At 39.5% G+C, this 25,086-nt stretch overlaps 1 protein-coding gene across 16 annotated transcripts in view; it reads right to left on the reverse strand.

Annotated features, from left to right (window-relative positions):
* MYT1L (myelin transcription factor 1 like) overlaps positions 1–25,086 on the reverse strand; it is a 258,465-nt gene that overhangs the window by 203,274 nt on the left and 30,105 nt on the right. For 15 of the 16 annotated variants that reach the window (XM_087945950.1, XM_026665147.2, XM_087945974.1 and 12 more), the window contains exon 2: positions 4,851–4,913. The exons of the other annotated variant lie outside the window; for it this stretch is intronic. The gene's annotated coding sequence lies outside the window, so the exon portion shown is untranslated. The remainder of the gene's footprint in view (positions 1–4,850; positions 4,914–25,086) is intronic. 16 annotated transcript variants of the gene reach the window in all.

The following is a 25,086-nucleotide window of genomic DNA, read 5'->3' on the forward strand; positions in this document are numbered from 1 at the left end:
ATAGAGAGTATTTTCCAGCTACAAAAGCATTCAGTTCAGGACAGTCTAAGTTTACAACGCCAAACTATATTTGATTTCTGTCACTGTAGGTAACAAGTTGCATCAGACAAGTATCTTCATGACCATTGCCTCCAGAAGCTTGAGGACATTTTGTATTTAAAGTCCTAGATATAGTCCATTTCTAGCTGAAGTAGTCATGGCCTTTATCTTTTCAGGATATTGGTAAATACTGTTTTTTATTTTTAATCAAACGAGCCATGCCAAGTGTATATCAAAAATTCAAGCACCATACCAAATAAACCAAGGGTTACACAAAACTGCTTTCTAATGACACTTCACTAAACTTGTTTTGGTAAAATTTCTGAATTGTTAAAATTACCTGAAGAGACAGGAACTGTATGAAATTTAACAACCCCAATCAACAAATGAATTGTAGGTATCTCAATTCCATGTTTACATAGTGATTATTTCTTACTTATTGCAAAAGCTACCATATGCATCAGTACCAGATTTCAAAAACAGTAATACTCTCTTACTTTCCAGCTCTGTCAGTTAAAAAACAATAACAGAATAATAGAGCTGGAAGGGATCTTGGGTGTCTTCTAGTCTAACCTCCTGCTCAAGCTATACCTATACCATTCCAGACATGTGGCTGTCCAGTCTCTTCTTAAAAGCCTCCAATGGTGGAGCACCCACCCACAACTTCTGAAAGCAAGCTGTTCCACTGGTTAATTTTTCTCATTGTTAGGAAATTTCTCCCTAGTTCTAGGTTGCTCCTCTCCTTGATTAGTTTCTATCTATTATTTTTTAACTTGCCTTGTGGTGCTTTGGAAAATAAGTTGACCCCTTCTTCTTTGTGGTAACCCCTCAAATATTGGAACACTGTGATCAAGTCACCCCTCGTTCAACAGCATGTTTTTGCTGCTGAATTCTGCATTGCATTTAGAATCTCTCTAATGGGACCCTCTCAATCTCCAGTCCATCCTTAAGTGTACTACTAGGTGTAGAGAGCCTCCAAGTACTTGTTTGCTGAAATAACTGTGGTACTACTAAAATATAGCCTTCACTTTCAGATACATTTTTAACATGGATCTCAGTTCCTTGGTACACAAAGTGCTGCATTCTTGATTGAAATTGCAACACTTGAGCATTTATCTCAATGAAGCTTGCTTTGAGGGTAGCATGATTGACCAAAGCAGCAACAACTTCAACTACTACATTTACAACTAGTCCATGTTCAGATCACATACAACCCCTATATGAGCCTTCCCGATTTAGCTAGTGTCTCTATTCTGCCTTATCACGGTAACATCTCATCTCATCTGTTCATTTTAATATTTAATGCTTTAATGTTTTGTACTTTTGCTTTTATGATGCTGTAATCTGCCCAGAATCTCTTGACAGTAAGATGGGTGGAAAATAAACAAACAAACAAACAATTAGGGTCCACCTATTGAGCATCAGCAAGAAGAATGTAACCAACAGTGGCTTAAACAATAGGAAATACAGTATTCACAATATCTGTGAATAGTTTGCAATGTTCAACTTATCGTCTGAACTTGATCTTCTCATCAAGAATCTAATTAAGCTTAGTATGATTTCTATAAAAGGTCCTGTAAAAGAAATAAACATTGTTTGCATCTTATTAATCTCTAAGGTATTGCTTAGAACTGAGATGCAAAAGGCCAAAAAAATTGTGTGTGTGGGAATTATTATTTTTATTATTATTTTCATGGGCCTTTATATTTTGAAATATAGAAATAATATTTCTGCAAAAAAAGTATTTGCATAGTTGATAATATCCTACTGCAGATATCCAGCATAGATACTAGAAATCATACAGTGCAGTTAAAGAGCTCTTTATTCCATGAGAATTTTCATTTGTAAAATGTTGGTTACTTTCGGGAATAGCGGCTTTTGTTAGGCTAAAGGAAAGAGTAAATTAGCCTCATGAGATGCTTGTGCTCCAAGGCCAATTTCTCATTTACCAATTCTTGTTAGGTTATTACAACAGGAGGCATTCCCTGCAGAAATATAATGAATCCCAAGAAGATAAAATCTGTGCCGGAAGAGACTAAAGTCCTTGCCAGTATAATATTATTTCTACAATGACTAATCTGATGGTGATGGGAAGCTCAGAAGAATGTGAATGAAATAGCACGCTCTTATTCTTCAGGAACTGATAGTGAAATGTACTTTTGTAGAGATACAACAAAGAATTCAAGATTTATTTTTCTAACACCATTATTTAACCACAATTTGGATGGTTTCTTAGACAAAAAGATTACCATATGAGAATAAAATACTTGATTTTCGTGACATTTACATGTTGTATACACCTATTTTTGTATTTAGAAATAGTAAATTTAACTGAAATGGGAATGTACAGTAGTAACTCTTATAATAGAGGGAAAATTGTGACTTGTAACTTTTAGGCATACCAACAAGTTGATAGAAAACTTCAAGACTCTTGGTACTTTCTTACTTTAAACTGGGCTTGGACAATCCTTGAAAAAAATGACTATCTGCTGACAAATATTCCTTTTATAAAGAAGGAAACAAGCATAAGCCTACCCATAAACACAGAGTAAATTTGTCTACTCAGATTAAACTAATTTGAGCTACTTTCTATTCACGGTAGCAAGTCATTCAAATTAAAGAAAATCTACAAGATTTGGTGGGCGTTTCCACATATACATAAAAACAAAAAAAGAGATTCAGCTGAGCTTTTCCCAACATATGCGCCTATTCGATCTGCTTGATTTACAGAAAAGGAAATAGTAGTTTTGAATTTATAATATAGTTTAGCAATGTTTTGGTTATCTTTTTAAAAGATGCCAATATAGAATTTCATTGTTAATAAAATTTGAAATGTCAGTATGGAGAATAAATATTGTGTGATTGCTATATGAGAGTAGCACTTTAGCTGGGAGATTTTGGGCCAAATGTTGTTTTTCTGTCCTACGAAGAAAGCAATGTTTAGAAAAACATTGCCAAGAATACCCGCATAGACTTAACAGGGGGAACCAGGAATCAAGACTGACAGGAAGACCTGTGCTCACATGCACAAAAGATCTTTATAAAATTGAAATTACCTTTACCTATGATGTATGTAAGAACATATCAAAAGATTAGCTTTATCAGCAGTCTCTTGAACCTGACAATAACTGAAACTGTCATAGAGAATCATATGAGATTATTTTTAAAAAAATTAGAGATTTAGGGGGGTCATTTGGGGATCTAGCTATGCTCTAGTGCCATTGGAACTTGCAATGTTGTTGTCCAATATCTTCACTATGTTCTTACCAATCATTAATCATGTTGTTGTGTGTTTGATTTCGTTGTACAAGGTGCAATGACAATAAAGTAAACCAACTAAAAATAGCAGGAGGAAGGAGCATTAGGTATATTTGCCATCTTGAGTTATTTATAAAAACAATAAAGGATAAAAAAATCTAATAAATGTTTTCCATAACCCCCACTTGCTGAATACTTTCTCAGGTTGTTTTGTATTCAATGTTCTTAACCTCTGTAGTTAGAAATATTAAAGTAGATTTTACATTGCTAGGGAATCTAGAATTGTTATTCTCATTTAGGTCGAGCTGACACAGTATTTAATACGATGTAACTTGGGATGGTGTAGGAGAAGAGGTGAAGAGGTGGGCACAATATAATGAGAACCTAGGGATTAATTAGGAGGAAGATCTGAGACTTGCACACTTCCTGGAAACATAAAGGTTTCCTTCTACTTTATAGGCCATGTCTGCTTTGAATAGGTTTTTGTATATCAAAGCTTAAGCTATGATTAACATTTCTTTCAATAGATACTAAATGTTAGACCTTTTTATCAATGCATAACTTGAACAATGAAAATGAATTTTACACCTAAAACATCACAAAGCTGATCCTGGACACTTTGATTCAATTATTTGATTCCAATGTGCAAAGTCTAAATGTAGCTCCATTGGTTCTGTTTCCCAGAAAATAGAAATTAGCTATTCAGAATTTAGTTGTAGAGTACTAGGGTGCTGCAAATCCAGTAAAAGAGCTGCTGTACAACAGGTTTGATGAATATAGGGTACCACATGAATATAGGGTATCACTGGATCAATAAAGTATAGGCAGTCCTCAACTTACAACCACTATGGAGCCCAAAATTTCTGTTTGCCAAGTGAGGTGGTTGTTAAGTGACTTTTACTCCATTTTACAACCTCTCTTGCCACAGTTGCAAGTGAATTGCTGCAGTTGTAAAGTTAGTAACATGGTTGTTAAGTGAATCTGGCTTCCCCATTGACTTTGCTTGTCAGAAGTTTGCAAAGGGTAATCACGTGACCCTGGGATATTGCAACCATCATAAGTATAAATCAGGATTATCAAGCACTCAAATTTTGACCATGGGGATGCTGCAAGGGCTGTAAGTCAGGGGTGGGATCCGACCAGTGTAACTACCGGTTCTGTGATTTACGATTTGCACATGGCGCAAGCGTGAATCGTCATCAGCTTGCTGCCTGGACAGCTGAACAGCGCTGCGTGCGGGTGCGCAGTGGTTGAAAAAGCACTTTTTTCCTGGTTTTTCAACCGTAGCTGTGCCGCGCAAAGCAGCTGCAGTTGAAAAACCAGGAAATAAAGATCAGGTAAGAGCCCAGGCGGGCGGGTGGGCCAAAACAGCAGCAGACATAGAACCGGTTCTATGTCTGCTGCTCTTCAGAGCTACTGGTTCTACAGAGCTGGACAGAACCAGTAGAATCCCGCCCCTGCTGTAAGTGTGAAAAATGGTCATAAGCCCCCTATTTTCAATGCCATTATAACTTGAACAGTCATTAAACGAATGGTTGTTGGTTGAGGACTACCTGTAACTGCTTTTCTTCAGCTTCATGTGGTTGCGTCATAAGCTGGTCCTGGCTATCTGCAGTCTGTGCATGCAAACAGAAGACAGTTGAGAGAAGATTACAAAGGAGCCATAAATGGATGGGTTTCTGTATGGATTCAGATAGGTTGGTTCATACTGCACTTATATATGATAGTTTTACTATTCTCAAGATGCAGTTGAAGACATTTTTATACTTCCATGTTACATATCCCAATAGATTTGTGAAATTCCACCAAATAAAACAACACCCCCAAAAACCCTGCTATCCTGCTGAACAATAAAGTTTCCTTTCTTCCATCAACCAGGCAGCTCTTAAGTTTCATAATTAAACTGAGGAAAAAAGCCAGAAGGGGAAAAAAAATGAAGTTCCTAAGCTTTAGCAAGGCCATCTCTACCCTTTTCCAATTGGGGAACAAAAAATATAGAAGGTTGCCATGATGGACACATTTTCTTAGAGTCCTTTTTCCATCTACATCTCATAGGAAAGATAAAGGATAAATTGTCTTATAGTCCATAGGGACTCATTATGTCCAAAATCAGAGAATGGAGACATCTGCAACATAAGTAAACACTAAAGATTTCAAAATACTAATTTAAATATGATTTCTGATAACTCAAGAGCAGCAGATTGAACACTCTGGAGGTATCTACAACCATCCATAAACTTTGCCATGATTGGTTTATTTTAATTAGTATTAATCTACATACAGGATTCAAACGCACACACATACACAATGTAAAAGAGACATGCATTTTATCAGAGTGCATTTTTGGAATGCACAGTAGAAAAAAAAATACCAAAAAAAATTATAAATAATAAATGACAAGTTTTATGTTTCTGATTGGGCCAGAATTTGTTACTGGACAGTATTTACCGCAGTCATTGACCACTAAGTATATACTATTAAAAACAAAACTAAACAAAATTAAATTGGGAAAAGCTCAATTTGTAGTAATATGTCTCATTCAGGAATAATTTAATGGAAGCCAAAGTTACATAGTTAAAATTAAATCAAGATTTCTCATCAACCTTCTAAATGCATCCCTTATGGACTTTCAAACTTTTCAACACTTAGCGCTGAAAGCTATGCCCCTTTTTGATGTCAGGGGTTATGCTAATTACAGATGGAATGATGCTCCTATTTACCAAGTTTAACTGGTATTAAAACAGTGGTTTTATTTAAAATATGAAGTACTTTTATTTTAATAGAGCCTGCAAGAACTGTTTTTCTTAGGACGATTGCTAACCTGCCCTGCTTCTTTCAAGGCATTTAAGAAAAATGATATAGTGCAGCTATGATTTTAAGAAAGGGATTAAGAGCTGGAAGTCTTCCAATGCTACCCACCAGGAGTATATGGATCCCAACAATTTCTCTCAGCTGTTATTCTCAGTGGTTAGCCATATAGAGTTAAAAGTATACTGTTGTGAGCTTTTCATTTTCTTGCCTTAGCAGAGAGATCAGCTTGCCCTCATAACATGTTACCAGCTTTGTTCCTGCCTTTCTTAATCAGAAACAAGGACTAACCACTGCCCACAATCTTTGACCACTAGAACTTTTATAGATACTTCATCCTGTTCTTCTCTTTTTTTTTACAAAATGAATCTTTCGTCCTTTGTATAGTAATGCCAAGATGATGACTCTTATTTCAACAGTTTGAATTATTTGAATTTTCCCCACATGCATACTGCAAGTTTGACTGCTGAAACCTAAGGCCAAACCTATTTGAAGGATTATGCTTAATAATTCTCTATAAAATAGTTTGCTGGAAGTACGAGAACCACTACAGGTCTGTATATAATAGTATTTATCATACTTTCACTGTAAGAAAAGACTAACAGGGTCAAAGATTTCAAAAGTAACAGGTATAGCTACAGTCTCTTGTCAACCATGTTTTGGTTGGTCTTCATACATTATATTTTTAAATCCTTTGTATTATATAGAAGCAAACATTCTTTTCTAGATTCAAGACTGAGATGGAAGTGATGTACAGTATTTTTAACCTTATTTCTGTATGTAGCACATGAATTTTTACAAGAATAAATAGATATTTGCTAATACTTCTAGACATAAGATTATTTCAAACAAACCAGAGGTGGTATTCAGCAGGTTCTGACCAGCGGACTTTTTGAGTAGTTCGGAGAACCGGCAAATACCACCTCTGACTAGAGATTTTACAGTATCCTTCCCCTGCCACACCTACCAAGCCACGTCCACAGAACCGGTAGTAAAAAAAATTGAATCCCACCACTGGAACAAACCATAGAGGAGACAAATAATTCATACCCTAATATCCACTCTGAACGTTACAAAGTACTGATAAAAGTACTTATTCATTGTTTCTTATTGTAAATGTATCATATGTTTTACAAATTCATAAAGCTGAAAAACAAGAAACAAAAATAATCAACGTTAGGCAACTCTCTCCTGAAAAACTTCAGTAACATTTTGAATGACAAAGCCATAGAATTCAGTTTCACAGTATAGCATGGGCCAAGAGGGGCTCAACACTCTGTAAGATCACTTATTGTTTACTGCCATTATTTGAAACAAACTTAAAAGTAGAATTCACACATACACTACAAAGTAGATTGAAAACATTGTGCTTTATATAAGATTTTTCAGCTTTGTCTCTCAATGAATATCAATTATCCCCTTCTCGGTTTAAATCCAACAATGCCAACAGAAGAGGAGCTGTACCTCAGGATTGAACTATGGTGTTCTTGATTTTCTCTGAATGGATTATTTGCTTGAAAATGCAAACATCCATTACACTTGCTCTGTGATGGCACAATATTGTTTTTTGTCATTTTAATGAAAGGTTTGGATTCAATAGATATTCTGTCTTGCAACAGGCTTCAGCTGAATCCAGACAAGGCAGAATGGCTGTGGGCGTAAGAAACCTCTGGATGTGATTGTTTATCATCATTAACTCTAGGGTTGCACTACCACACACAGATCTGATGCATAACTTGGGGGTCCTCCTGGATTCACAATTCCTGCTCAAAGAGCAGGTGACAGTCATGGCTAGGAAGGCCTTTTATGTTGTGCAGCATTTGATCCCTTAACTGGACCCTAAAGCCTGAAGGAATTGAAGCAGGCGGAGTCAAGGAGAAGAGCCTTTTCTGCTGTGTCCCCATTCCTGTGGAACATTCTACCTCTGGAGGTGAGAACTGCCCCCTCCCTTTTGGCTTTCCGGAAGGGTATCACAACCTGGCTTTGCCAGCTGACCTGAAGCCTCAAGAGGGTCTGTCAGCAATATAGAGGTGACTGATGAGGTAAGAAGACCTCATCATCCCCATCACATCCAATTCTTAGCTCTCTTACTTCCATTTTAATATACTTAATAATATAATTTCATGTTGTTTTAGTCTTTTAACTTCTAACTATTTTACAACCTGTAAGCTGCCCAGTTACCCTGTAGGGAAGATGTACAGCATAAAAAAATTAATCAATAAAATTTTATTCTAATTCATGCATAAGCTCACCAAGGGGGCATGCATAAGTGCACCAACGTGCCTACCGTCCCTGTCCTATTGTTTCTTTTTATTTTTCTTATATGTATCCATTTCATGTATTCATAACTATGTTATACTTATACCTGTTACCTTATAATCACTTGACAAAATAAATAAAATAAAATAAATAAAAATAAAGTTGTTCTGTTTATTCTTTATTGAAGAAAATGTAGCACAAATAAACTCAATACATATGCTTCATGTGTTTTAGGCTGAATAGCGTTCAGTTTTCTTTTATTTTCTCTTACCTATATAGGTAAAGGTACGATACAATCATAAAGTCACATAAGGTGTTAGGAATATAAGTCACCTAACAGGTATTTGGGTTAGAAATATATAAACCAGAATAAACATTTTCGTACTATGAGATTGCAAAAACTGCAATTGGGTGTGGTTTTTCAAAGGGCCATAAGATGGAGCCAGAAACCTGGATTGTTTTAGTCTTAGTCTCAGAAGAGAGTGCGTCTGAGTGAGTATCTCTGTTTCCTTCTGTTGGAAAGTGTTGCCGTTCCTCCATTTTTCCTAATTGACTGATATTTTCTGGATTTAATGTAAGTCTGATACTGAACTGTTTTTTGACACTGGACTTTGATATTTGGATTATCCCTGGATTGAAAACTGACTGATTTAACTTGTGAATGACTTTGGATTGCTTATTTTGGACTTTGCTTAAACCTTTCTGGAAGTAAAAACCTACATTTACTGTACAGTGTATCTGTGTGCTCTGTGTGTATTATTCAAACACTCCTCTCAAATATGTCTCCCTGTATGCGCTCATTCTCCTAACGGGGAATTACCTCAACATGAGGCAATAATAAAAGTACAGTCCGGTCAACAGCGATGCTGGATATGTACTAGCACCAAGCTTATTGTAGTTTGTCATAGCTTTTTGACATCTACAGAAGTTTATAAACATTTTATATTATGCAGCTATTTTTACATGAAACAGAAGAGTCATAGTTTCTAGACAACTGTGAGATGAACATCAGTAAATAGGTTTCATCTAATAAATGGATCCCTAAAGACTTTGTTTTCTATATCTCCACCATATACCGGCACACTGGTAACACATTTGCATCTGTATGAACTAAAAATAGATTGGGCTTTCTTTAGTAAACCATTTAATGCAAGCTTTGAAAGCCTACCAAATTTTCTAAATTACTTCTTTTTAAAATATTATTTTCCAAAGGCATTTTTCAAGAGTCACAGCGTAAATAATTTTCTCATTCTGTAGATATTTGTGACATGTTGGAATCTGCAGTCCTCAAAATGCTGCTAGATGCATGTTTCAGTGAGAGAGTACACAATTCTTAGGTCACAAGTAACTAGTGAGTTTCCTTGTCCCTCCACTTTCTTTTTACCTCTAAGATGCCTCGGTCTTCTTCCCAATTTTACAAGGTTTATAAAAAGTAAAATAGATTCTTTTTTAGCTTTTTAAAATTCAGCTCTATCCACGACACTGAAATATAGGACAAAAAGAAGAACTTCTGCTTTAATTCCTTCCAGGTTTGTTAAAGAAAATAACATTAATAAGTGCAGCATTCAGCTACAAAAATGTTACCAGTCCCTATTTTAGTTCGGCATAATCCTTGTTTCTAAATAGTGGGCATTTCAACTTCTTTTTCAGAAGGGCATGAGGGAAAAATCAGCTATATTCCAGTTAAAGGACATCCTTTAGCTTTTGTCTCCACCTCTAGATAGAGAAAAATGCAGCCTTATAAATTAGCTTTAGCAGCACTCCCAATATATATTTGCACATGACCTGAAGCCTTTTTCCATAAAAAAACAAACAAAACAAAAATATGATGCTAGGAAGCGGGTGACATTTTCCAGTGTTGGGACTGATTTGCAGAAAAAGCTAATCTTCCTTTTCACTCATTTAAAAAATAAAATAAAATGTGGGTCATTTCTAATTAACTGAAAGTGAGCCTGAAGACCTCACTGTCTAATTGGGCTTATTTCTTAAAAAACTACTATTCACTCAAAATATATTTTCTTGTTTTATGTGGATTTTCTTGCCATTCAGTGAGGGACAAATGGGAGAATTATTAAAATAACTGATAAATAAATAAATAAATAAATAAATGGTTTGGTTTGGTTTGGTTTGGTTGAAGACCTATCCCAAGTATTGATTAACTGTAGGTCTGTGCAAATTTTAAAGGGATGCTGTGATTTGGCAAACTTTCAGCTGAAGTGCTAGGTTAGAACATCCTCCAATACATTAATCCGGGTGATAAAAGTTTTTTCTTCCTATGTGTATATGCCTAGAAGATCCTCTTTTTAAGATAAAAAATGATGTGCTTTGATACTTTGAATCTAAGTCAGATTATTCTTTCTCAAGTGTCTCAAATGTCACTTCGAATCTGATTATTTTGACAGTTCAAATCAAAATAATTCTTCAAATTGTTTTGAGTTGTAAATATTTTAACTCAATGAAAACAAGTGCTGTTTGATTTTTTAAATATCTTATATGGGATAAGTCTCATAATTTTAGCACATTTTTTCTCACTTTATAATGTTGCCTGAATAAGTTATTTTGTTCCCAGTTCAAAAAGATCTGATCATCTTCCTTTTGGTTACCCTGTTCTATATGGGCTTGAAATGAAATTATTTTTAAATGTTTTATTTACTGTAAAAACTTAAACAGATAGTTATCACTAACAGAGATAACAAACTAATAGCTCCTATGGAGATTTTGTGAACTAAACATTTTTCTAATTCTATAGTTTCATTTTTGTTTTTGATGCATTGTTCTTATTAACCAAGGTATATTACTTTGTATAAAATAATTCCTTACTGCCAGATAAAGAAATCACCCAACCTGGTGTAGATGCAAATAATATTAACAGCCATATTGAAGAAATGATATTGAGAGGGTAGGTCAAATTCAACAAAGTTTACTTCCACCACTGTAATTCAGTCACAAATTTTATTATATAATAATTAATGCTCAGATGTAGATATGTATTTATGAATTATTTCTGGCCTTTTGAATACATCGGACAACTTGGGGATGTGGATACAAAGTAAACTGCACACCCTTAACAGTTATCAGATAATTTGTAATTAAATTTGTAAAGTTCAGCTAATAGAAGTAGGTCACTTGTTGAGATGAACGACTATAGAAATCAAATAAATAAATAAATAAATAAATAAATAAAGTTATTGCTCAATGTTGCCCTTGCTGACAAGGCTTCACAAGGAGTTGTGGTAACACAGGAGTTAAAATGAAGTTTTGCAGGTTAACTCTGCTGACAGTCAGGAGTTCAATTCTGACCAACTCAAGGGTGACTCCGCTTTCCATCCTTCTGAGGTCAGTAAAATGAGGATCCAGATTATTGGGGGCAATATGCTGACTCTGTAAACTGCTTAGAGGGGGTTGTAAAGCACTGTGGAAATATTGCTATTTGAAGGGTTAGAATCAAAATCAAAATAATACACAGATTGCTAGATTCAGGTAGAACCATAATATGCTAGCAATAGCTATTTACAGTGAAGTAATATTAAAATCACAGTGAAATTCATTTAATAAAAATGAGGGCTAGACTTTTCCACTTCCCTCCCTCCATCCCTCCATCCCTCCCTCCCTTATTCTTCTTGATAGATATATATGCATTTGTTCTAGTTTGGTTAAGTTTAACACTAACAGAGATACATTCTTTATCCCTTCTTTTATAAATAAGAAATTTTAGAACAGTATATGCCTGGAAAATGAAGAGTTAATTCATGTCAAGTTAAAGGGCATGTAATTTTAAGTAATCTGGGCAGTCTTTTGTAATAGTCTTTTGTACAACAATCTAATGCAGAAACTATGTTTAAGTACTAGATGTGAGGAGAACAGACCACTGCAGAGAATATAAATCTTGATGTTCACCCACAGACATAATTCTATGTGGGTGGATGCAGCACAAACAGTCTTATGCAACTACCTGTGTGGATGACATATTCACTGCAAAAGCAAAAGCAGTCATTTCAATTCCCTTCATAGATCCTAAAATTGCTCTTGATTAATATTTGCAGCCTACATCAAGACAGTAAAGCATCCTGTTGCTTTATCACCTCAGTCTACTCACAGTCCAAGCAGTACTTCTCTCTCATTCTAATTGCTCTAAAACTATGCCTACCTACATTTTTAAAACATAACAGATGAGAAATTTTATAAGGTCTATTCATCAGTATGAAGTATGGGTGGAATAATTACACCAGATACACCATTTCCAAAAGCAATAGCACCACATTCCAAAAGGAATTACTCCAACCTTTACTTATTTTTCATTTGACTATTTTTACACATTTAATTATACCACATTCTGTACAAGGTATTCTCTATTTTATATTTCATCCATATTTAGATTGATTATACTGTTACAGCAATTGGTAATATTAAGTTTATTAAAACAAAAAAGTATAGTGTCAGACTTGATTAGTATTTAGAAGGAGCACCACCTACCTAAATAACATTCTGGAATATGGAATAGCAAACCATTTCCCTAATGCCCAAGAAAACAGTTGAAGAAATGGTTAGGGCTTGTCTTTGAAGCTATGGCTGTTGCAATGTCCTGCAATCAAGTCCTCAAAATTCAGACACTTGATAGCCCTGCTGCATTTATATTCAGAAGGTATGCTTCAACTCCCTTCACCTGCCTACATCTCTACCCTTTTAGCCACCCTGCACTTTGCTCCCACTATCACCCTCCTTTTTACCACCACCCCTGCACTTCACCCCCATTGCCCTGTACTCTCACCACTGCACTCCACTGTTCCTGCTATTTTGTGCTCTACCCTGCACCCCTTCCACCCTCCATTCTGCTTACCCTGCTACCTCCTCACATTCTTCTTCCTTTCACTGGTCATGAGGTAGACTCAGCCTGGCCCTTTCATGAGGCAGATGCAGCCTTAAGAAGTCCCTAGGTAATCCATGCATGGCTTTGGGAAGAAGGCCTCATGTGGCCGGCAGTTACTTCACCAAGTGCCAGGCCAGACATTCCTCAGGAGAAGCAGAAGACAAAAGTCAGTTGGGGGCATAGGACAGGAGGCATGGCAGAGAGCAGGGCAGAGATATTGGTATTGCTTGAGCTTCACACCATGGTTTTGGAACAGCTGCAGCTGGAGCAGATGGGACTTCACGCCACGCTGGGGGCTGGCAAAGCGGGTGGTTGGGGCTGAGATAGTTGGGGCTTTGCACCATGACACTGAGGTGGCTGGTACAGCACAGGACTTGAGGCAGCACTCCTTTACAGTGGTGGCAACAGTGGTGATACTGGGGCTGAAAAAGAGGTCCAGGGGTAGCAGTGATGGGTTTAGACTGCTGAAGGCCTTGGGCCTCTACTTCAGCCGCAACAATGCAGACAGCACTACCACTATCAAGAAGAGCCACTAGGCAGAGCAACCAAAAAGGCAGACATGGGAGGAAGGGAGGAGTACTTGAAGTCAATGTATTACCTTGGATGAATCAAGGCTCAGAGCTGGGAAAGGCCAAGCTGGGAATGCTTGGATTAGGGTGGATCTTCATCTAAAAGCTAGATAGGATATCCTGAACTGAAGAACTGCTGTCACTAAGTGTAATATCTTGCTTAATGATAACATTTAGTGATGAAGTTGCCAGTCCCTATAGTGGTTGGTAAGCAAGGACTACCTATAGTTGTATCCATTAAGATATCATTTTAATTGTGTTTTATGTGACAGGAAATATTTTAAACTAGTTCCCTCATTTATTAAAAATCTGTGTGCTCTTTAAGTATTGTTTTACTAAAATTATCCAAAATTTCTAAACTACATAATCTCTAGAAATCAAATTAGAACAAATTAAATGTAATTTTTCACAAAGAGAATCATTGCTTTCAAAGCAGTAATCAAATAACACTTCACGAATGATATGAAACATTTTAAAGATGAGCTAAAACATATTTTAAACTATAAATGTTAAGATATATATCCTAACAGAGAAATTATCAGAAATTGTTTTAGAAACACTAGTTTTTTCACCATACATTTTAAAACTAGGTAAGGCCACACAACTTTTGCTTAGAACCATTTCTCACACTTATAACTGTTGCAGCCTCCCCATGATCATGTGATGAAAATTCAGATGCTTGGCAACTAGCATGTTATTTATGACACGTCACAATTTATAGCACTCTGTTGGTCATGTGAATTAGACATTCTGAGAGTTCTAGTGCCAACACTGCTGGAGAGTGGCAGCAAATCAGAAAAGCCCAATTATTTAATACTAATATACTAATGTCTCTCATCTAGGATATGACACAGTAGAATCACCTCAAACAACATTTCCCTCTTAAAATCCAGTACTTTGCTGGAACCTAGGTTTCAATCATTTGCAAAACTTTGGTGAAATGAAAACTTATATTCCATTCTACTTAAAAAGTCATGACAATACATTCATACGTGCACACCTATAGTTTTCTGCAAAGACATTTAGCCAAGAACTAAAATAAATGTTAATGTGTAAGTTCCTAAGGCTGAGCAGGATTTTTGAAGTTACTGGTGCTTTAAGATCCAAAAATCAAACTAAAATATTGCAAAATATTGCAAAATGACCTACAATTATTTCCCCAAAGCTAAATTGTCATTTCTAAGAAATCTTTTCCATGCATATATTGTTAGTCATACAAATAGAGTTGAGAACTTTATGCATGTTATTGCATGCACCTAAACTGTAGATAGAATAAATATTGCAAACCACTTCAGCTTTATTATTTATCACATAAGTAGGGTTCTCCCCCCTTAAAATCACTTGTATGTATCAGGAGTTATAGAGACCATTTGCCTGTGAGTAAAATTATAAAAATTCTTTGCAGCTTGGGCTGATAGAATTTGAAGTTCCAAATATCTAGAATTTTCTAGTTTGTTATGTGTATAGGCATATCCATTTTAGTTCTGTTACTCCCCACCCAAATATGAACATTAATTTATGGAAATGCAAATAAAGATTTTCCAAAGGTTTTCACTAGGTAGGGAGTTCTATTCCAATTTTTATTGTTCATTCCACAATAAACCCCATCAACACCTTATCTCTCTTAGGAGATCAGGATGGTCTCAACCAACTGGCCTTTGGCAAGGCTCTAAAGACCTGGTTCTGGGCCAGGAACCTCTGAGTATATGCAGGAACCTGTTTCCTGGTTGTGATTATGGGATATATTTTCTTCACTGGTATGTATTTTAATTTTTCTACTATTACAATTGTCTTCATTTTATTTCAATTTGTTTGTCACCAAGAATTACTTGTTAAGATGGGTTGCATACAAATTGAATAAATAAGTAATAAAATAGTTTTAAAAAATACCAAATATGACATTCTGCATTAAAACCAACCATAACAATAAGAACACAACAGTGACCTCACAAACACATTAATCCCAGGCCTGGCAACAGAGTCAGCTTTTAAGGGCCCCAACATAATGGGATTTAATACGGTGGGGTTGAGATTAAGTGAAAAATACAATAAAATTTTAACGAAGGGATTCAGAATGAGATACAGGTGGAGCTAGCAGTATATTTAAACTATAGTAAATTGCAATTACTTGGAGGAAGAACATAGAAAAAAGGTAAGAAGAATCTGGACATCATGACACGGAAAGAGACAGACAAAAGGTCACAGTGGTACTAATGGCCAAATGTGAAGTCTTTAGTAAAGAGAAAAATTAGATTAGATTGAGAGATAAATTTTAAAAAATCATTAAAAATGATGGAACAAAAGATGATATCATTCCATTTCTTGGAGCAGCGAAAGTCTAGCCATGTAATTACAGAGATCTAGGTAGTGCTTCTTAAACATACTGCAAGGAAACTTTTATCAGTTATGATAGGCAAAATGCCTGGAATTATTTCCTATTTATACATAAGAAAGCATTTGCTACTTTGTCGCTCAATTACTGTGTTCACATGACATGCTTATTGATGGTTAACTGAACCATGTTCACCACCTCTCCAGGTTCACATCACATACTAGTTAAAATATAGAAGATCTGTGATTCAGTACACTATGTGAATATAGCCTCAGTATGTGAGCCCATACTACAATGCTAATTTATCATCAAAAGTGCTGCTTCTATTATTTCAGATGATGTGTATAGTGCATATCAACTATAGGTAATCCTCATTTAGCAACCACTATTAAGACCAGCAATCCAGTCATTAAGCAAAACTGTCACTAAGTGAAAAGTCACATGACCACTATCGTGCTCACAATTTTACTTCCTTTGCTGTACAGCATCAGAAAAATATAACCTCAAGCAGCCAGATGAACCCAAATAGCAGGGAAGTTTTCCTGAATTTGACTCACAAAAAGCCTAGTAAAAGGACAAATCATTTGGAATGTTCACCCGGCACTGGATAATTTGCAAGAAAAAATGTTATTTGTACTTATATTCACAATGAATATAATGAAAGCAAATACACAATATGTGTCCCGGGATAATGTTGCTGGATCCAATTTGAATTTGTCAATAATTTGTCAATAATTTGTCAGATTTATTCTTCCAAACTTTCGGACTCGTGTTAGAGCCCATCCTCAGGGAACCTCTCTCTCTCTCCAGAATGTATTTACTTTCATTGGAGAGAAAGGGATTACAAGACAGTAAGCAGGTACACAATGGGGAATGCGTTCCAAAAAGAATGTGCTAGCACCAGGTGTTTGCCTAGCATGCCAGGGATTGAGACGCAGGAATTGCATAGGAGGCAAACAAAAGTCTTTAGTATGAAACTGATTAGGATCTTATCAGTTTCAGATAGCAACTAATTAAAGTCTGAGCTTGTTAACTTGCAGTTAGCACTTTTTAGGGACAAGTTGCATTGCAGAGAAAAGCAGTTCAAGAAGAAATACCTTGTTTAGGCAATCTTTCCACTGTGCAAGAAGGGAAAAAAGAAAATGGGTGTTGGTAGAAGTTACTGTGAACGCCCTTTCTATCTATGCTGCAAGAGAGCCCAGGATGGGTTGACTCCTTCCTATGATGTCATAGCTGAGTCTGTACTAAGATATAAAAGCCAGCCCCCGGGAGAGACCCCAGCTTTGGTGAAGATACTTGACAGACTGAAAGGTGTCTCTGAAAGCACAAATGAATACAGAAATATGACATACCCTCTCCGGATGAATCAAGGGAGGGGCTGGGCTCTCTCGCAGCATAGATAGAAAGGGCGTTACCAACGCCCTTTCTCCTCCATGCTGCATCGAGAGCCCAGGATGGGACATATCAAAGCTTGCATGTCCACTGGCGGGTCCTCGTCTGGCTCATCACATCGACTGTGGAAACACTCATTGAAGCACCCGTCTGCCGAAGGCTGCAGTCACCAAGGCAAAGGTATCCAGACGGTAGTGTCTGATGAAAGGAGACAGGGATGTCTACGTGGCCGCACGACAAATCTCCTCCAAGGATGCTTGGGTCGCCCAGGCAGCAGAAGTGGCCGCGCTTCTGGTAGAATGCGCTGTCAGACCTCGGGGAACCGGAAGGGCCGCAGCTTTGTAAGCCTGCTCAATGCAAGACCTGACCCACCTGCTAATAGTAGGAGAAGAGGCCTTGTGCCCCAAGTGAGAAGGGAAAAAGGAAACAAACATGGCTTCTGACTTCCTGAAGGAGGAAGTATGTTTAATGTATATTCTAAGAGCCCTTCTTAGGTCTAGCGTGTGCCACTGCCGCTCTAAGTCATGGTGCGGGAGAGGACAGAAGTCAGTCAAAACAATGTCCTGGGACCTGTGAAACCAGGTGTTAACCTTCGGAATAAATGAGGGGTCCAGACGAAGAACAACCCTATAATCGTGAAAGGAACAAAGGTCCTGTCTGATGGAAAGAGCAGCAAGGTCGGAAACCCTCCTGGCAGAAGTGATGGCAACAAGGAACACTACCTTCAGAGTCAGGAAATGACTCTGTTCTAAGGGGTTCAAAGGGGGGCTTTGTAAGGGCATTAAGGACCAAATGAAGGTCCCAGGAAGGATACCTGTGAACCACCGGAGGGTGCAGGTTGGAAGCCCCTTTCGAAAACCTCCTGACTGAAGTGTGATGGGATAAGGAAGGAAGTGAACCCCATGAAAGGACTGAGGAGAGGGCCGCAACCTGCCTGCATAAGGTGTTGGGGGCCAAACCTTTCTCCAGCCCATGCTGAAGGAAGCTAAGAACTTCTGCCAACTGGGCTGAAGCAGGAGAAAGACCCTCCCTGAGGCACCATCGGGAAAAAGCCTTCCAGGTGGCATCATAGGTGGCACCTTGTAGAAGGTTTGCGAGAAGCCAGGATAGTGAGGATGACCCTTTCTGGAAGATCAGCCTCCTCTAGCCGCTGCCACTCAAGTGCCACACAGTCAGCTTGAACCACAGGGGCTCTGGGTGGAGCAGGACCCCCTGGTGAAGGGAGATTAGATGGGCAGGGACCCTCCAAGGAGAAGCCACCGATAGGTTGACCAGGTCCGCAAACCAGGGCCTCCTTGGCCAATAGGGTGCCAGGAGGAGGAGCTCTGCATGTATCTCCAACATCTTCCGAATTACTGCCGGAATGATGGCAAGTGGGGGAAAGGCACAGAGGTGACCCTTGGGCCATCTGCACCGAAGAGCATTGGTCCCCTCCGCTCCCTGGCAAGGAAACCTGGTGAAGAATCTGGTGACTTGGGCGTTTTGAGGAGTGGAGAAAAGATGCACCTCCGGTGTTCCGAATCTGAGGGAAAGATCCCTGAATAGAGATGGAGGAATGGACCATTCTGCCTGGTTGACTAGGCTCCTACTGAGCCAGTCGGCCTGGGAGTTGTCGACCCCGGAAATGTGGTCCGCCGAGATTGATAACAGGTGTTTCTCTGCCCATAACCCCAGCCGTAGAGCCTCTCTCATGAGGGCTTTGGACCTCGTCCCCCCTTGCCGGTTGACATGAGCCTTTGCGGCCATGTTGTCCGTAAGGACTAGAACATAAGAGCCAGTCACTAATTGCCTGAAATGCTTGAGAGCCAGAAAAATGGCTCTGAGCTCTAGCCAATTTATGGGAAGGTTCTGTTCCGATCTGGACCAAACGCCCTGAGATATCTGGCCCTGCATATGGGAACCCCAACCCAGGAGGCTGGCATCGGTGGTTGTCACTAGCCTGTCTGGGTCCCTGAACAGGAGTCCCCTGCAGATAGATAGGGAATGCCACCAATTAAGAGATCTCTGGATTTGTGGCGGGAGTGGGGCCTTGATGGATGAGTGGCTGGTTCCTGCTTGTTGGTAGGGAAGCAGGAACCATTGGAGGGCTCGGGAGTGGAGCCAAGCCCATGGGACGATGCCAATACAGGAAACCATCTTCCCCAGAAGTTTGGACAACAGCGACAGGGGGACAATTTGATGTTGTTGGATCTGGCTGATGATCTCTGCAAGGCTCTTTCCACGAGCTGGGGACAGGAAAACCTGGCACGACATGGTATCGATGACTGCTCCCAAGTGTTGCAATTTGGTTGTACAAGAGACCTGGCTCTTTTTGGTGTTGATGGAAAATCCGTGGCTCTGGAGACATGACAGGGTAATTTGCAGATCCCGATGGGCCGCAAGGATGGAAGAGGAAAGAATCAAAATGTCATCCAAGTAGCATTGGATCCTCACTGGAATAGAATGCAGAGATGCCACCAATGCTGCCAGAACCTTTGTGAAGACCCTTGGAGCCGATGAGAGGCCGAAGGGAAGTGCTCGATACTGGTAATGGGTATTCTGATAACAGAAATGGAGAAACTGGCGATGATGAGGCCAAATTGGGATGTGGAGGTAAGCCTCAGTGAGATCAATGGAAGAGAGGAGGTCGCCCTGCCGAACGCTCTCTAAAATAGAATGCAGAGTCTGCATTTTAAATCACCTGTATTTTACAAATTGGTTGAGAAATTTTAGATCAAGGATGGCTCGCCACCCCCCTGAGGCTTTGGGAACAATGAAAAGGTGAGAGTAAAGCCCACATCCCCGTTGAGACGGGGGAACAGGTTGAATAGCCCTGATTTCAAGAAGGTGCTGAATGGTCTGATTCATGAGGGCTTGCCTGGAAATGTCCTGAGACACAGGACAGATCAAAAAAAATTTGGGGGGTGAGGCTAGGAAATCCAATTGTAACCGTGACCTAATAGTGCTGAGCACCCAGGCGTCCGTCGTTGACTCCTCCCATTTGGAGGCAAAGAAGGCTAGGCAACCTCCGATGGGTGGGGAGAATGAGGGATTACTTAGAGCGACAGAAGGAACGACCCCTTCCCCCCTGAAAGGGCTGTTTACCAGTAGAAGGTTGTTGCCTGCCAGATGTTTCCACCCGTTGGTCTTGGCGTTGGGAGTATGGCCTGTGAGAGCGGGAGAAGCGAGATGAGGTCTCCACTCGAAAGGCAGGAGAGCAATAAGGAGCAGGGCGATAGTCGGCTTTCTTCCCAGAGGAAGAGAGAATTTTATGTTTATCTCTGGTTTCAATGCGATAAGGTTCCAGAGCATCGCCAAAGAGCTTATCGCCTGCGAAAGGAACTGAAGCCAGCTTCCATTTTCGGCCTGACTCCGCCTGCCAATTTTGGAGCCATAAAAGTCTTCTTGCTGCTACAGAAGATGCCATGGCCCTAGATGCAAATTTGGCGGAATTGAGAGTGGCATCCGCAGTGAATTCCGCCACTGCAATAATCTTATTAAGGTCTCGGTGAGACCAAAGGTCAGAAGCAGGCAATCTATTCTGGAGTTGGCGCAGCCACCGTATGGATGCCCTGGTGAAGAAGGATGCTGCTGTTGAAGCCCGAACAGCCCAAGCAGCAGCCTGGTGATTGCGCTTGAGGGTCTGTTCGGAACATTCATCATCCGGTTTCAGGATATCTTCTGGCTCCGTGGGAGTGCCAGAAGATGAGAACAAGGCCAGAACTGGAATGTCAACAGAAGGCACTGCCAGGGCATTGTCCAGAGCTGTGCTGACATTGTAGAAATGCTTATTTAGAGAAGATGGGCGAGGACCTGCCAAAGGAGAAGCGCACTGTTCCTTGACCATGTCCAGGAACAAAATGGGAGAAGGCAAAACCTCTGCATGCACTACAGGCTTGGAGAAGAGCGAATCCCCTTGGCTAGAGGGATTTCCTTGTGGCTCGGGAGCCACTTCCTCTGGTGACAGCTTGGCAGTGACCAAGGCCTTGCTGAGTAATGGACTTAAGAGAGTAGGTTTGAAAACCAATGCAGAGGATGTCTGCTCTGGGCGAGAATCCTCTTCCTCTGAAAGATTTTGGTCAAAAATCTCACCCTCTTCACATTCTGAATGAGAGGAGTAACTGTGTTCAGATGGTGAAGGCCTTCCTTCCTCATCAACCTCCTCCCATTCTGGTAGAGAAGAATGGACCCTGGGGTCCTGAGGCCTGTGTAAATCAGGATGATGAGGCAAGGAACTTATAGATTGAGAAGGGAGAAGGGCCTGAACCCTTTCCAGAGGTTGAAGAATTTGCTTGAAGCCTTCAGCCAATCCCTGCCTAATGGCTGATGAGACTACATCTTGGATATCCCTTGGTCTATACTCAAAGGTAGAGGCAGAAGGCTGAAGGCCCGCTGCTGTGGGAGTGAAGGTGGCTTCAGACCGAGATTGAGGAGAGGTTTGAGGCCTGGAGGGAGGGTGAGGAGCATAGGGCACAGAAGCATGTTGGAAATAAAGCCCAGATCTGCTTAAATCCTGAGGATCTGACTGTACAGCAAGAGCCTCAGGAGACCAGGATGGAGGATGAAAAGGCTCATAGATAACTTCTCCTCCCCTGGGAGGGCTTGGTTGGGGCCCACAAGTATCACCTGGAACATGCTGTAGTTGCACTCCCTTCTGTTGAATAGTTCTGTTGAACTGCCTCTCTAGAGCTGCATGTCTGCCCTTCTCTGCCCTCAATTCAGCCTGAGTTGCCTTCTTAGGGGCTAAAGCCTTAGCTTTGATTTTAGCAGCCACCTCCCTCTGGACTGATTGGGTGCATTGCCTACGTCTTTTTCTCCTATTGGGCTTAAGAGACTGTTCCAGTGGGGGGGGGAGCTCTGCCAGAGCCTTATCTTGCTCCATTTGTAAAATAAAGGCTCTTGCATTGGAAAGAAGCTGTTTAGAAATGTTTCTATTAAGCCCCTTAGGGTATAAATGGCCCCCGGGCTTACAAAATGGCCACTCACCTCGTGGTGGAAGGCTTGAATCCAAGATGGTCACTGACTACAGGAAAACAGGCTCCAAGATTGAAGAATCGCTCCTTAGGCTATACAGAGCCCCGAGTGAAGTCAGCAAGGGAAAAACACAGCAACCAGCTACACGATCAGCTGGCTTGAGCTCTTATCAGTTTGCCGATCGTGTTTACGATCCCTCCAAACTGCAGGTGTGGGGGAGGTCTGCAGACGCTGCCCAGCTTGCCTGCACAGAGCTCTATGACGCTGCTCCCAACATTGCAGGAGAGAGAGCCCTGCTCTCCTGGAAGAGCAGCTGCCCAGATCCCTGGGAGCTGCTTGAAGCAAGGAAAAAAGTACTGAAGATCGCTGATGATTGCTATCTAACAGAACACTTTCAGAGACACAGCTACTGACTGAAAGGAGCTGAGTGAAAAGCTGGGGTCTCTCCCAGGGGCTGACTTTTATATCTTAGTAGAGACTCAGCTATGACATCATAGGAAGGAGTCAACCCATCCTGGGCTCTCGATGCAGCATGGAGGAGAATTAAAAAATGGGTCAGACAGAGGACAATGTTTACTGACTGTAATGGCAAATGTGTCTGAGAGAGAGATGCTGCAAAGGTGCAATTACTTTTTCATTACTGTCGTAACTACAAATGATCATTATTCAAGGCAGTAGATAAACGAGAACTATCTGCATTAACCAAAATTTTAGATACAACCAATTCTGATACCAGGAAACAACTAGTTCTACCTTGGCTTCTCCTTCTCCAGGTGAGGCTGGGCTGACCTAATGAATTTCATGGATGTTATTTAGTGGGAAATCAAACTAGTTTTGTTCCTGTGCCACAGCAGTGAATACGCTCATAGGGCCATGGTTGTAAAGGAGACAAGTGGAAGGGATACTGGCATTTTTTCAACAAGTTCTCAAGAAACAGTTCAGAATTGTTAAACAACATTCTACTTAATTTTTGTTTCTAATTTTTGTTCTAAATGTAGGATTTTCTAACTTCTAGATTTTCTAACTTCTAGATTTTCTAACTTCAGCCTTCTCCACATTTTTTCTTATCAATAAAAACACATTGGTTTAGGATGTATTTTTAGACATTGAATATTTAATATACACAGGTATATAAAAGTCACAACAAATCAAAGTAGAAAGACTACAGTTCTAATTATATAGTTGTCTGTACTGAAATTACCTAAAATGAGAAATGACAAAATGAGGAATATAGGTTGACTCCAAAGGATTTATGAAAGGATATATTTTAAAATTATTTCATTTAGATTTTTATCAGAACATGTAGAAGAAATTAAACATTAAATATTGTCTTTCAGTTTTGATTGCAAAACATTTTCAAGTTTATAAACAAAAAGCAGCATTTGTAGCATTTTTCATAAATAAAATAAATACCACAATTGAACAACTTCTATTTTTTTCTGTGCACTCATTACAGATTTAAAAATAAAGAAATTCCAATATAATCACCCACTATTCAGTCTATTTTGGAATAAATTTTCACAGTGAAAATCCTTTTTTAAAAATTGAGATCATAGCATTTAATTTGTATTCTGATCAGAAGGGACTGCCAGGTTAACAGCAAGTATTATCATACTACATAGCTTGTGGTGAGCTAAATTAGTTTTGGCACAAGGTATTGAACCATGGCTTATATCATCTGCATCCAGAATTAATATGTGGGCAATTTATTTTGACCCTTGCAAATTAAAAGGATAGAAAAATAATAATGTGGATTTAGCCTCTTAAAATATAACTATTCTGAGTTTCCTTATTCCAGCAGGGAACTTCACTATTTAGATTCATCTAGATTAAACAAATCCATTGTTTAAGTCATCCTTAAAAACTAGTTGTCTACTCCATAATATTTGATTCCAAATGTTTATAAATGTTTACCTTCTAGAGCAGAGGTGTCAAACTTGATTTCACTGAGGGCTGCATCAGGGCTGTGTTTGACTTTGGGGGCCCAGGATGGGCTTGGCCAGCTTGATGTCACTTGGGTCAGGGGTGCCTGTGGTGGCCTAAGCACTCTGCCAGCGAAAATGGGCTCCCAAGCTCCATTTTGAAATGCACCAGCCTCCTGCAACTCTCTGCCAGTGAAAACGGAGCTTGGGAGGGCCTCCCGAGTTCCGTTTTTGCTGGCAGAGGTACCGCGGGCTGGTCCTTTGCTGTTTCCAGGGCCACCCCATGGGCCAGATCTAAACAGCTCGCAGACCAGATCCTGCCCCTGGGCCTTGAGTTTGACATACCTGTGCTAGAGGATAAAGCACTAATCCATTGGTCTCTTTAATGTGGTAGGACACAATTATGTCCACTAACCTGATGCTATCCTCCATGGCCATTTTGGCTTGCACTGCAGGACAGACTAAATTTCTGCCTTCTTCATATCACATGGACTCTCATGGGCTAATGTTGTTCCCAACACGTGTAAGACCTGATTTTTAAACACAGGTTTAGCATTCTTTGAAAAAACATTAGACCTGTGTTTGGGAAACAGTATGACACAGGCCACAATCACAGAGGATAGGTTTTCAAGGAAATTGTCAGTTGGTTGGAGATGTGTATTTTTGGAATTCAACAATTATCTGCAC

This window comes from Notechis scutatus, chromosome 1, assembly GCF_049901735.1.
Source record: "Notechis scutatus isolate UNSWTSFEM ecotype Mainland chromosome 1, rNotScu1.2, whole genome shotgun sequence".
Classification (NCBI taxonomy): Eukaryota; Metazoa; Chordata; class Lepidosauria; order Squamata; family Elapidae; genus Notechis; species Notechis scutatus.